The sequence below is a fragment of the Macrotis lagotis genome, chromosome 1 (genome assembly GCF_037893015.1).
Source record: "Macrotis lagotis isolate mMagLag1 chromosome 1, bilby.v1.9.chrom.fasta, whole genome shotgun sequence".
Classification (NCBI taxonomy): Eukaryota; Metazoa; Chordata; class Mammalia; order Peramelemorphia; family Peramelidae; genus Macrotis; species Macrotis lagotis.
In genome coordinates, this window is record NC_133658.1 from 815,749,869 (window position 1) to 815,762,771 (window position 12,903).

A 12,903-nucleotide genomic window follows, 5' to 3' on the forward strand; every position below is an offset into this window, starting at 1 on the left:
CAGGACAAAAGATAAGAACTTAGGAAACAGGAGATCAGATGAATGTAGAGTCACAAAAGTTGAGTGAGAGGAAGCTGTATTGTAAATCCAAAGATTAAGCTGGAGACAGAGGACTGAGCCAACAAATTCAAAAGAGCAACCAGGAAGAAAGATGGCAGTGAAATGAATAATGCTGAGTCTCTTTGGGATAAAGAGCCTTTGGGGGCAGCTTGGTGGCACAGTGGATAAAGCACCAGCCCTGGAGTCAGGAGTACTTGGGTTCAAATCTGGTCTCAGACACTTAATAATTACCTAGCTGTGTGGCCTTGGGCAAGCCACTTAACCCCGTTTGCCTTACAAAAAAAAAAAAAAAACCTAAAAAAAAAAAGAAAGAAAGAAAGAGCCTTTGGGCAGTTGATTCAGTTTGATGGCCTTGTCTATTTAGATTTCAGAGGAATATATGGTTCTTAAAAGACCAGTAGTTTAGCACTAGGACAGTTTATTTGTACTGTTATTTCGCTTTATGTAGGATTGTGAATGCTTATTTGGTCAAATATAGCAAGCAAAAAACTCTGCCATCTCTTAACCGGGACTAGACTAATAATCAGAGCCGAAAACCAAATTAGGGTAATGATCTGCAGAATAGAGCATAATTAATAAATTCATAAGTAAGATCGCTTCCTTCAAATCCTATTTAATATTTGTTTGACTCATTATAAGAGTTATTAGTATTTTATTTCTAATTTCTGCAAATATGTTTGACTTTTGTCATATGCAAGATGTCCCTGAAGTCTTAATGCAATTGTAAACTATTAAACTTTGATTCATTCATAGTGCAGCTGTAATTAATAGTCTCTAACCACATTTAGACTTTTGGGACATGTGTATCACAATTAAGATATTAATGAAATAATAAACTGAGGCAGATCTCCAAGCACAATAATATATATATATATATATATGCATATATATATACATATATGTATATATATATAGCAGGGGCATGCTATCAGTCAATAATCAGTAAATGCCTCCATTAATGCCAATGACCCTGAGCAAGAGGACACCTCCTCTTTTTTATGTTTGGGGAGTACAGAACAAAAAATAGAACAGGATAGATGACATCATGGGATTAAGGGCAACAAGACTAATTAAAAGGACCACTGCCTCCCCCTTCTCTCTAAGAAGTGCTCATTGTTTGAGTTCAGGTAAGAGATAGCACTTCAGACTATTGGATTGCAAACCAGACATCCTAGAGGGACAGTTTGATGACATAAAGATGTCAGGCCCAATTTCCTTTCTGTTCACATACATTTTTCAAGGTTAGCAAAATTCTTTGAGACAGAACTAAATACATTTTTAAATTTAACTCAGGTCAGCTGAACTCTGAACTAAGTTCAGAAGCAGAGAACCATGCAGCAAAATCAATTACTTGTAAATAGTATCAATAAGAAAACAATACAGATTCAGTCTTAATCTTCCTATCCTATGAATCAGATTAAGCTAATATTTTATTTTATTTTATTTTTGCATTTTATTTTTTACAATTATACATAAATATTGTTTTCAATCTTTCATTTTTTGTAAGATTTTGAGTTCTTTATTTCTTTTTCTGCCTCCTTTCCCTCTCCCTCCCAAGACAGGGGAGTAATTTGATTTAGGTTATTCACATACAATTAATATATTTTCATATTAATAAAATTGGGAAAGAAGAATCAGAACAAAAGGGGAAAATGAGAAAGAAAAAAAGCAAATTTTTAAAAAAAACAGAAATAGTATGCTTTGATCTGCATTCAGATTTCTTAGTTCCTTCTCTGGATGAAAATGATATTTTCCATCACAAGTTTTTTAGAATTGTCTTTGATCACTCTATTGATGAGAAGAGTTAAATCTATCATGCTTGATCACATAATGCTGTTCTTGCTGTGTACAATGTTCTTCTGGTTCTGCTAACTTCACTCAGCATCAGTTCATGTCTTTCTTACCTGCTCTTGATTTCTTATAGAATAATAGTATTCCATCATAATCATATACCACAACTTGTTCACCATTCCCCAACTGGTGAACATTCCCTCAAGTTTTCAATTCTTTGCCACCACAAAGAAACCAGCTAATATTTTAAAAATGATATAAATCTACTTTCAACCAAAATGGATATAGTTCCCTAAAGAATAGCCCTGTGACCTGTCTACTTATGCTGAGAAGTCATGAGTGATAATTGACTAGGAGACTTTTGAGTCAACAACATATCCCTGGAATGATAGGATAGACACTTTGGAGAGATGCAAGACAGAAGACAAATAGGGTCTAATAATATTATCATTTTCCTTTATTAAAAGAAACTTAAGTTGAACATTATACGTGATATAGGTATCTTTTGGTATCTTGATCACTCTCCTCTGGATATGCCACAGCTTATCATTGTCTTTCCAAATCTGAATTGAGTTATTATTCCACATATTATTTCACTAGGATAGTGTGCAGAGATCCAAAAGACACTTTCTGGCAATATCTATGAATTCCTTTTCTGTCTTTTCCCAATCCTGCTTCAGAAATGTTAGTCTTTTGCTCAAGGGCAATTTGGAGATGCTAGCTCTAGCACGAGTATGAGGAAGTAAATGGCCTGCTTTATTTTGCAAGTGTCAGTTTTGACCCCAGAGTTGAGTAGGATAAGGGAGGCATCAAATTGTCCTATTACCTTTCCCTTGCCCCAGTCTCTTCTTCTCCTAGATGTGAGCTGCAAGAGAGCTTTTCTTTTATTGCCTTGCTGTTTCTAAATCTCCTTAATTATATGTACAAGTGAAGTCAGTCAGTGGTTGAACAAAAGGAACATAATTCTCAACAAATTTATAATAATTATCACTAAATTTTTAAAAAGTCCTTAAATTTCAAGAATTCTATGGTATGACTATTTTAAAAGATCTTTCTCCCTTTTCTACATGAATATTCACATTTTGCTGGGATACTTTGATTTACAAATTTAACCAAATTTGTGAGACACCACTACTTTTTTCACAAGCTTTGCCTTTTATTCTTCCACTGCTTTTCTAAAATCAGTTGTCTTCAGTGTACAGTAACACGTCCAAGGAGTTCATGACTCTAATCCATCAGTTATTAAGAAATGCAAATTACCCTCAAGAAGCCTTGGGGTAGGGGCAGCTAGATGGCACAGTGGATAGAGCACCGGCCCTGGAGTCAGGAGTACCTGGGTTCAAATCCAGTCTCAGACACTTAATAATTACCTAGCTGTGTGGCCTTGGGCAAGCCACTTAACCCCATTTGCCTTGCAAAAAAAAAAAAAACCTAAAAAAAAAAAGAAGAAGCCTTGGGGTATACACTCAAACTGGTAAAGCCCAGATGAAAGTAGTCTTCTTTTCTACCTTAGCCTTAGGAATCTGATAGTAATCACCACAGAAATCAAAGACTGAACAAGAAGACAGTCCAAGGAATCTTAAATCTGGAGCATACTATATTGATCGACTCTGGGTCTTTTGATCTAAGTTCATTAGATTACATATATTTCCATTCTTTGGTATTACCAAAGATATAGGAGTTACTTTATCCTATGATGATGTCATTGATAAATATTTCTTGAAAATTATTTCTAAAGTTTTTTATCAATAGATAAAGGAACCCCATAACATCTTTTCTTGCAATGGCTATGAATTGGTGATTTGTATTCTGTGATTTGCCCTCAGTAATATCCTACTTCTCATTCATGTAGCAAGATTATACCTTCCCTCTTGCTGAGTTTATGTATCAACCAATCTTTCCATTATTCTGGTATAGTCACCAGACCAAAACCTCAGAATCCTAACTAGTTAGTCAGTGAAGTTGTGATGTTCACTATTGTCTTTTTGTTTCTATTTCTTATAGACTTTTCTTTGGATGAATGGTCATAATATATAAATATTAATATCAAACTGTAGCTTGAAATATTGTTAGTTTTTGAATGCTAGAATTGGTTCTAATCAGTTCTGAAATTTCAACAAGCATTGAATAGTCAAGACCTATTATAATCACAGAATCTACCTTCCTACGGATAGCAATGGTTTTCTTAGGGAATTCGAAGCTCAATTTCAAGTCTTTATCACTGAGTTCAACAAGTTCAAGGATTTACAGATACTTTTCTCCAAATGGTTCTCATGGAATGATCAGTAGATAATGACAACTTGAGATACTTTCCTACATAGCATTGTAGACCACATTCTCAATACTTATCATTTCCAGATTAGGTAGACCCATAAAAAATCAATAAAGAGGGTAGCAGAACTGTTCTGAAGATACAGGGTGATATCCTTTCCCATGTTCATTCAGTTTCCCAGTGCTGGAGCAAAAAACTTGAGTATTTAGATAACCAAAGCTTCAATCATTCTCATCATTTTTATATCCGGCATGTATATGACTCAATCCACCCTTTTAGAGAAGTATCTGTGTTTTTGGTTATGTCCTGAAAGGGGTGTTTTTGTATTGATTCTTTATGTCTTTCATTACTTTGATCCTCTACTTTTCCAAAGAGAATGATTTTGGCCATCGTCCTCTCTCTCACTAGATCTTCCAGGGGCCTTCCCTATGGCTCTGCATTTTGCTCCACAAATTAAAGAAGATGGTACTGGGACAGTTGAGGTTATCCCTTCTCCTTGGGAGGGATAAGGTGTTGCCCCATCTTTATTCTTAGTTATCTTATAACTTTTGCTATGACTTATGCCTCTAAATTAGTAGATACAAATACAAGTCAGGCTTTCATGTAAGACCTCTATGTGTTTGCTATTTTTACCAGATTCCACTCTCAGATTCTATTAAGCCTCTCTGTAGTAGTTTCTACAAATAATTGATAAATTATTCACTCAGCTATCTAATCATAGCTTCCTAATTTTGCAACTTGTAAAGTTTATTTTCACTTTACACTTATTCCTATTAAATATCATCCTATTAGATTCAACCTAATGCTTAACTTATCAAGGATTTTTTGGATGCTGATTCTCTCATTCATTAACTCTCTTCCACATCATCTATCCCTTCTCCAAGTCTGATAAAATGAAGACCAAGTATTAGTCCTTGGAGACATCCTGCTATGTTGACATTAACTCATTAGCATTACCTTTGAGTTTAACTATCTAGCTAAATCTGAATCCCTCTAATTGAATAATTATCTGGGTCCCCAGCTTCTCTGCAAGAATGGCATGAGATTCAACATCAGAGTTAAATTATATACATGGCATTCTTTCTTCCTGTGCTATGGACTTTAGAATCAGTCACTCCATTTGTTATTATCCCCCAAATTCTCTTGTTTTTAAAACCTCAACTTCTTCCTCCACTATTTTTGTGACCATGTCTACCAGAGAGTTCTTCATCAAGTTTGGTCTTCACAGACTTTCTCCCCTCCCTGCGGAATCACTGCTTAATTACCTTCAGAAAACTTGGGGTTTTTTCCTTCTTAAAATATATTTCTCTTTTTGCCATCCTTATTCCCACTGTTGTTTTCTGAAGTTCCATTTAGGAAGAAGATTAGAATGAAGAAAAGAAGAAGAGAGAAGGTGTGAAGAAGAAAAGAAAAGGTGTGCTTTGTATTTTGCTGTTTCTATCTTTTTTCTTTTTTTTTTCTTTTTCTTCTCAAAGTGATCCAATTTCCCGGGTTGTTTCTTTTTTTTTTTTTTAACTTGGCAAAGATTTTAAAAATTCAACTTCTGGGTCTTCTTCATCCTCAGTTGTGATATTCCTGTGAAGGATCATTTGTGGTCAAGTTTCACTCCAGTACATTTTGTTTTAGTGAAAACTCACTATTCTTCATCTCCATTAAGGGGTGCAATGATGACCCTGAGTCATCCTTGGCAACTGGACTTGTATTGATTTCAGAAAAACCAAAGGACATTCTCTATCAGTGTTGATAATGACTCCATTTGCATATTTCAAGTGCTTTACATCCCACACCTAAATGAATACCAGATGACTGGTCTCTGATATTCATGTCTTGCTTTGCATATTTTTCTCATGGAAATTCTTTTGGCCATTCAAATTGGTATTCAGTCTCTCCTTTTACATCTTCTTTTTTGTTTTTGTTTTTGTGGGGCAATAGAGTTAAGTTATTTACCCAGGGTCACACAGCAAGTATCAAGTGTTTGAAGGCAAATTTGAATTCAGGTCCTTCTGACTCCAGGGCCAGTGAGTGCTCTATTCAATGTACCACTTAACTGCCTCCACCTTTTACATTTTCTTGCTTTTTTTCATAATATAAACATATATAAACATAAAATTAAGGACATTCTTTATATATAATCTATAAACAACCCATTATCATATGAATCTTAAACTCTTACTGCATTAATTTTTCTTGTTTCCTCTTATATATTTTTTCAGTTTAGCTACCATACTTTTTTTGATGTTGGATTTGGAAACTGAATGGAAATTCTTCTTCTATGTGAAGTTAGTAAATGATTTCCCCATCTTTGAGACAAAGACAGAATCTAGGAAGATCCAGAAATCAACAAACTTTTACTATCCCCTGTTTATCATTTCTTATAGCACAATAGTATTCCAACACAATCACATACCACAACTTGTTCAACCATTCTCTAATTGATGGGCATTCACTCAATTTTCAATTTTTGGCCACCACAAAAAAAGAGCTACTATAGATATTTTGACCAAATAGTTCATCTTCCTTTTTCTTTGATCTCTTTGGGATATATAACTAGTAATGCTCAAAGAACGTGCATAGTTATATAGCCCTTTGGGCATAGTTTCAAATTGCTCTCCAAAATGATAGGATCAGTTCACAACTCCTGTTGCCATACATTAATGTTTCTTATTTTTCAGTATTTATCATTTTCTTTTTTCTGTCATGTTAGCCAATCTGATAGATGTGAGGTGATATCTCAGAGTTGTTTTAATAGCTATTTCTCTAAGCATTAGTAATTTAGATAATTTTTATGTGACTATTGATAGCTCTTATATCTTTTTTCTGAAAATTGCTTGTTAATAGCCTTTGCCTCTAAATTTGGGAATGGCTCATATTTTTATAGATTTGGCCTGAGCAGAGTCTGGAAGAAGAGAAGGATTTCAACAGATAAAGATGAGGGAACATATTGCAAACATGGCAGCTATTTGTAGAAATTCAAGGAGTTGAGAAAAGAACAATAGTAGGGAGCAAACAGCTAATTATCCAGTTTGGTTGAGAAATAGAGTACATGAAGTAGAGAGTAATATGAAACAAGACTGGAAAGGAACTGAAGCCAACTAGGAGATATTAAATTAATTTTTATCCTTTGGATAGCAGGGTTTCATTTTTAGTTGTTTGTTTGTCTTTACTAACTTGGTTATACATGTGATTAAATTATTTTCAAAGCTATGGCAAAAATGAACTGGAGAACAGAAAGGATGGAATCATGAAATCAACATAGTGACAGTATGAGTAAAAATAAAGAGACTCAAAATACTGTAGAGAATTAATTCAAATTCATCATTTGATTGTGGACACTATTAATGTCTGTCCTTTGTTCTCAAAAAAGATCATGACATCAGGGAGGTGATGCCATGACATGCACATTAATTGGATTTGAGTGGGGAGATGATGTGCTAAGTCACCAGCTTCACTTTTCCTCCAGAACCATCTGAGTCCAGAGGTCAGATAGGAATCAGGACAGATGGAGATGGTCCTAGATGTGAGGCAATCAGGATTAATTGATTTTCCCAGGGTCACAAAGCTTTTAAGTGAAAAATATTTGAGGTCATATTTTTAACTCAAGTTCTCCTGACTCCAAGGTTGGTGCTCTATCTACTGCACCGCCTAGCTGCCCTACTATTATGGGAGTAGAGTAATAGAACATGCCAATTGTGTACAGAAAGAAGGAAACAATCATTTATTAAGTCTATGAATAAGATTATTTGTTTAGAGTTTTACAAATATCTCACTTTAGCCTCACAACAGCCCTGGGAGGGAGGTGTCATTATGATCCCCATTTTCCAGTAGAGAAAATTGAGTAAAAGAAATAGATTGAGTAATTCTCCTGAAGTCAAAGAGCTAGTAAGTATCTGAAGCCTTATTTAAATGGAGGTCTTCCTGGCTGTGGGTCTAGAGCTTGCCCATCATGCCACTTGGCTGCACTGTGTTTGGCACTGAAGGAGAACCAAAGATGAATGAGTCATATTGCCTACAGAAGTTTACACTCTAAAAGGGAAGATAAGACCTACATGCAAATAACTATAATACAAATATGAACAGTATAAATGGTTAAAAGAAATGCAAATAAAACATTATGTGAAGTCTAAAGATTTTAAAAATTACTTCTGGCTTTGAGAGGTCAGGTCAAGTTTAATGAAAGAGGTCACACAAGATGATCAACAATGATGGACTCAGTTCCTCTAAGCAGTTCAGTGATCAAGGCCAATATTTTTTGTTTGTTTTGAGGAATGAAAATTTTTTAATATTTTTCTTTTTTTTCCTTCTTGTATTTTTTCTTTGTGTAAGGCAATGGGGTTAAGTGACTTGCCCAAGGTCACACAGCTAAGTAATTAGTAAATGTCTGAGCCTAGATTTGAACTCAGGTCCTTCTGACTTCAGGGCCGGTGCTCTATCCACTGCACCATCAAGCTGCCCCCTAAATTTTTTACTATATAAATATTTTTTCCAATTATATACAATAGTAGTTACTATCAATCATTTTCATAAGGTTTTGAATTTTACAATTTTTCCCTTCCCTCTCTTCCCTCCACCCTCCTCCCAATCTGATAATCTTTACATTGTTTCCAAGCTATGCATTGATCAAAATTGAATGTGTTGAGAGAAATGACATATTCTTGGAGAAGAAATAAAATATTAAAGATAGCAAAATTATGTAGTTCATAAGGTAACTTTTTTTTTAAATGAAGATAATAATTTTTGGTCTTTGTTTAAAGGCCACAATTCTTTCTCTGGATACAGATGGTATTCTCCATCACAGATACCCTAAAATTGTCCCGGGTTATTGCACTGTTGGAATGATCAGGTCTATTAAGGTTGATCATCACCCCCATGTTGCTATTAAGGTGTACAATGTTCTTCTGGTTCTGTTCATCTCACTCAACATCATTTCCAGTCTGTCTTTCCAGGCTTCTCTGAAATTTCATCCTTCCTGATTTCAAATAGGACAATAGTGCTCCATTACATACATATACCACAATTTGTTTAATCATTCCCCAATTGATGGATATCCCCTTGATTTCCAATTCTTTGCTACTACAGAGCTGTTAAGAATATTTTTCCACATGTGAGGCTTTTACCCTTTTCATGATCTCTTCAGAAGATAGACCCAGTAGTGGTATTGCTGGATCAAAGGGTATGCACATTTTTTATTATCCTTTGGGCAAAATTCTAAATTGCTTCCCAAAAAGGAGAGTTCCACAGCTCCACCAACAATGCATAAGTATTCTAGATTTCCCACATCCCTTTGAAGACTGATCATTGTCCTTTCTGGTCATAGTGGCCAATCTGAGAAGTATGAGGTGGTACCTAAGAGATGCTTTAATTTTCATTTCTCTAATTAGTAATGATTTAGAGCAATTTTTCAAATGACTATAGTTAGCCTTAATTTCCTCATCTGCAAATTGTCTTTACATATCCTTTGACCATTTGTCAATTGGGAAATGGCTCTTTTTTTAAAAATAAATTTGACTCAGTTCTCTATGCATTTTAGAAATGAATCCTTTGTCAAAAACACTAGTTGTAAAAATTGTTTCCCAATTTGCTATATTTCTTTTGATCTTGGTTAGAGTGGTTTTGTTTGTGCAAAAGCTTTTTAATTTAATGTAAACAAAATTATTCAGTTTGTTTTTTTTATGATGTTCTCTCTCTCTTCCTTGATCATAAACTGCTCCCTTTCCATAGATTTGACAGGTAAATTATTACTTGTTCTCCTAATTTGCTTATAATATTGTCTTTTATGCCTAAATCCTGCACCATTTTGATCTTATCTTGGTATAGGGTGTGAGATGTTGGTCTAATCCAAGTTTTTGCCATACTGTCTTTCAGTTTTCCCAGCAGTTTTTATTGAAGAGTAGGTTATTATCCCAGGAGATGGATTCTTTGGGTTTATCAAATAGCAAATAACTATAATCATTTCCTGCTGTCTCTTTTGCACCTTGTCTATTCCATGGATCCACTATTCTATTTCTTAGCTAGTAACAGACAGTTTGGATAACTGATGCTTTATAACATAATTTTAGAACTGGTAAGGCTAATCTGTGATCTTTTTTGCATTTTTTCATTAAATCCTTGATATTCTTGACTTTTTGTTTCTCCATATGAATTTAGTTACAATTTTTCTAGTTCACTAAAACAATTTTTTGGAAGCTTGTTTGGTATGTCACTAAATAAGTGGTTTAATTTACATAGAATTGTCATTTTTATTATATTACCTCAGCCTATCTATGAGTAGTTGATATTTGCCCAGTTATTTAGATCTGGTTTTATTGGTATGAAAAGTGTCTTATAGAGTTTCTGAGTCTGTCTTGGCAGGTAGACTCCCAAGTATTTTATGTTGTCAAAAGTTATTTTAAATGACATTTCTCTTTCTAACTCTTGCTGCTAATACATACAATATAATACATAAAACTCTATAAGACACTTTTTATACCAATAAAATCAGATCTAAATAACTGGGCAATATATATATATATATATATATATATATATATATATATATATATATATACATATATATAAATGCTGAGGATTTTTGTGGGTTTATTTTATAACTTGATGACTTTGCTAAAGTTGTTAATTGTTTCCAGTAGTTTTTTAGATGATTTTTAGAGTTCTCTAGGTATACTGAAGTTTTATTTCTTCCCTCCCAATTCTAATTCCTTCTATTTCTATTTCTTCTCTTATTACTGAAGGTAACATTTCTAATACAACATGGAATAGTAGTGTTGATAAGGGGCATCCTTGTTTTAACCCTGCTCTTATTGGGAATGCCTCTAGCTTATCTCCATTGCAAGTAATGCTTATTGATGGTTTCAGATAGATACTGCTTATCATTCTAAGGAACAATCCATTTATTCCTATGCTAGTGTTTTTAGTAAGAATGGGTGCTGTATTTTGTCAAAGGCTTTTTCAGCATCTACTGAGATAACCATATGATTTCTGTTAAGATTTTTTATTGATATAGTCAATTATGCTGACAGTTTTCCAAATATTGAACCAACCCTGCATTCCTGGAATAAATCCTACTTGGTCATTATGTATTATCCTAGTGATAACTTGCTGTAATCACTTTGGTAAGATTTTATTTAAGATTTTTGCATCCATATTCATTAAGCAAATTGGTCTATAATTTTCTCTCTGTTTTGACTCTTCCTGGTTTAGGTATCAGCATTATTTTGTTGTCATAGAAGAAATTAGAGTTCTGTCTCCACCTATTTTTCCAAATAGTTATATAAAATTGTAACCAATTGTTCCTTAAATGTTTGATAGAATTAACTCATGAATCCAACTGTCCCTGGAGATTTTTTTTCTTAGGGAGTTCAGTGATGGCTTGTTGACTTTCTTTTTGTGAGATAGGATTATTTAGGTATTTAATTTTCTCTTCCTTTAACCTGGGCAACAAATTTCATTTAAATTATGATCAAGGCCCATCCTAAAAGACTTGTGATGGAAAATGCTGTCCACATCTAGACATAAAAGTAAAGTCTCTGAATGCAAATCATGCTTGCTTATTTTTTTGAAACTTCTTTGAATTTTATTTTGAAATGATCTTTTTTTATGATTTTCCCCTTTAGCTCTAATTCTTCTATCTCAACATGACTAATATGGAAATATGTTAAATATGATTATACATGTACAACCTATGTCAGAATACTCTCTGCTATGGGAAGGTAAAGGAAAGGGAGGAAAATAGAAAAATGTGATTCAAAAGCTTACAAAAAGATGAATGTGTATGTAATTGAAAAAATAAAATAAAATAATAAGGGAAAAAATAAGTTAGGGTTTGAAGAACTGATGGAAGCTCAACAGAGACTAAGGTTGGAAGTCAGACCTGGAGGTAGGGCAGACAGAAGAGAAATGTCAGTGGAAATGGAGATGTGGAAATGAATGAATTTTGTTCATTATAAGATAGTCCATTTTGGCTTGAGGATAGAGAAGAATACGGGATGGAAAACGGTATGAGATAAAGCTGAAAAAAAAATGAATATAAATTAATAAAATTTTGCTTAAAGTCATTTATGTACAGAAACACAAGTCAAAATGGAAGTAAGGTCTATAGAAAGATAACCTAAGTTTTGGGTAGAATTCACTAAAATTAAGTTTATCTATTTTCTGGTCACATCCTAATGCAGGCAAAGAAATAATAGGGCCCAGTCAATCACTACAGGCATTTGCAAGTGTGTGTGTGTGTGTGTGTGTGTGTGTGTGTGTGTGTGTGTGTGTGTATATACTCTTGGTCTAAGGGAGAACATCTCCACCTTAAGGTCATAAAAGTACCCCAGGTATGTCTCTAATTCACTTCCATTGTGTTTCTCTGCCTTGGATATAGAAACATACACACACACACACACACACACACACAGCCCAAAAGTTGAAGATCTCTCTAGGTTTGCTGCAAAACCTAGCATGGGCTTAATTTTTAGATCTCATCTGGCTTCCTCTCTTGACCTTTGAAAACTTAAAAGATCATAACCTCTAAATTTTTTCATCTAAAATAAAAGAACAAAAGTCAAGGCAAAGGACTGAGGCCCATATCTGTGGGCTACATGGTAACCTCAGAGGAAGAGTATCCAATGTGTCTTCCATTACAGTACTAGATGCCATCTACTAGTAAGAGAACAAGAAAGAGAAGAAGCTAAATTGCTGCTTAGGTGGAGCCTTTGGAATACACCACCCACTCAATCAAAAATGTTTCTCTTCACATCAAGTTGTTATCAGATTAAAACCATCTACAAATTATCTAA

The 12,903-nt window shown here is 34.1% G+C and overlaps 1 protein-coding gene across 4 annotated transcripts in view; it reads left to right on the plus strand.

Annotated features, from left to right (window-relative positions):
* Positions 1–12,903, plus strand: part of CCDC83 (coiled-coil domain containing 83) — a 73,011-nt gene that overhangs the window by 15,229 nt on the left and 44,879 nt on the right. The gene's annotated exons all lie outside the window — the stretch shown is intronic.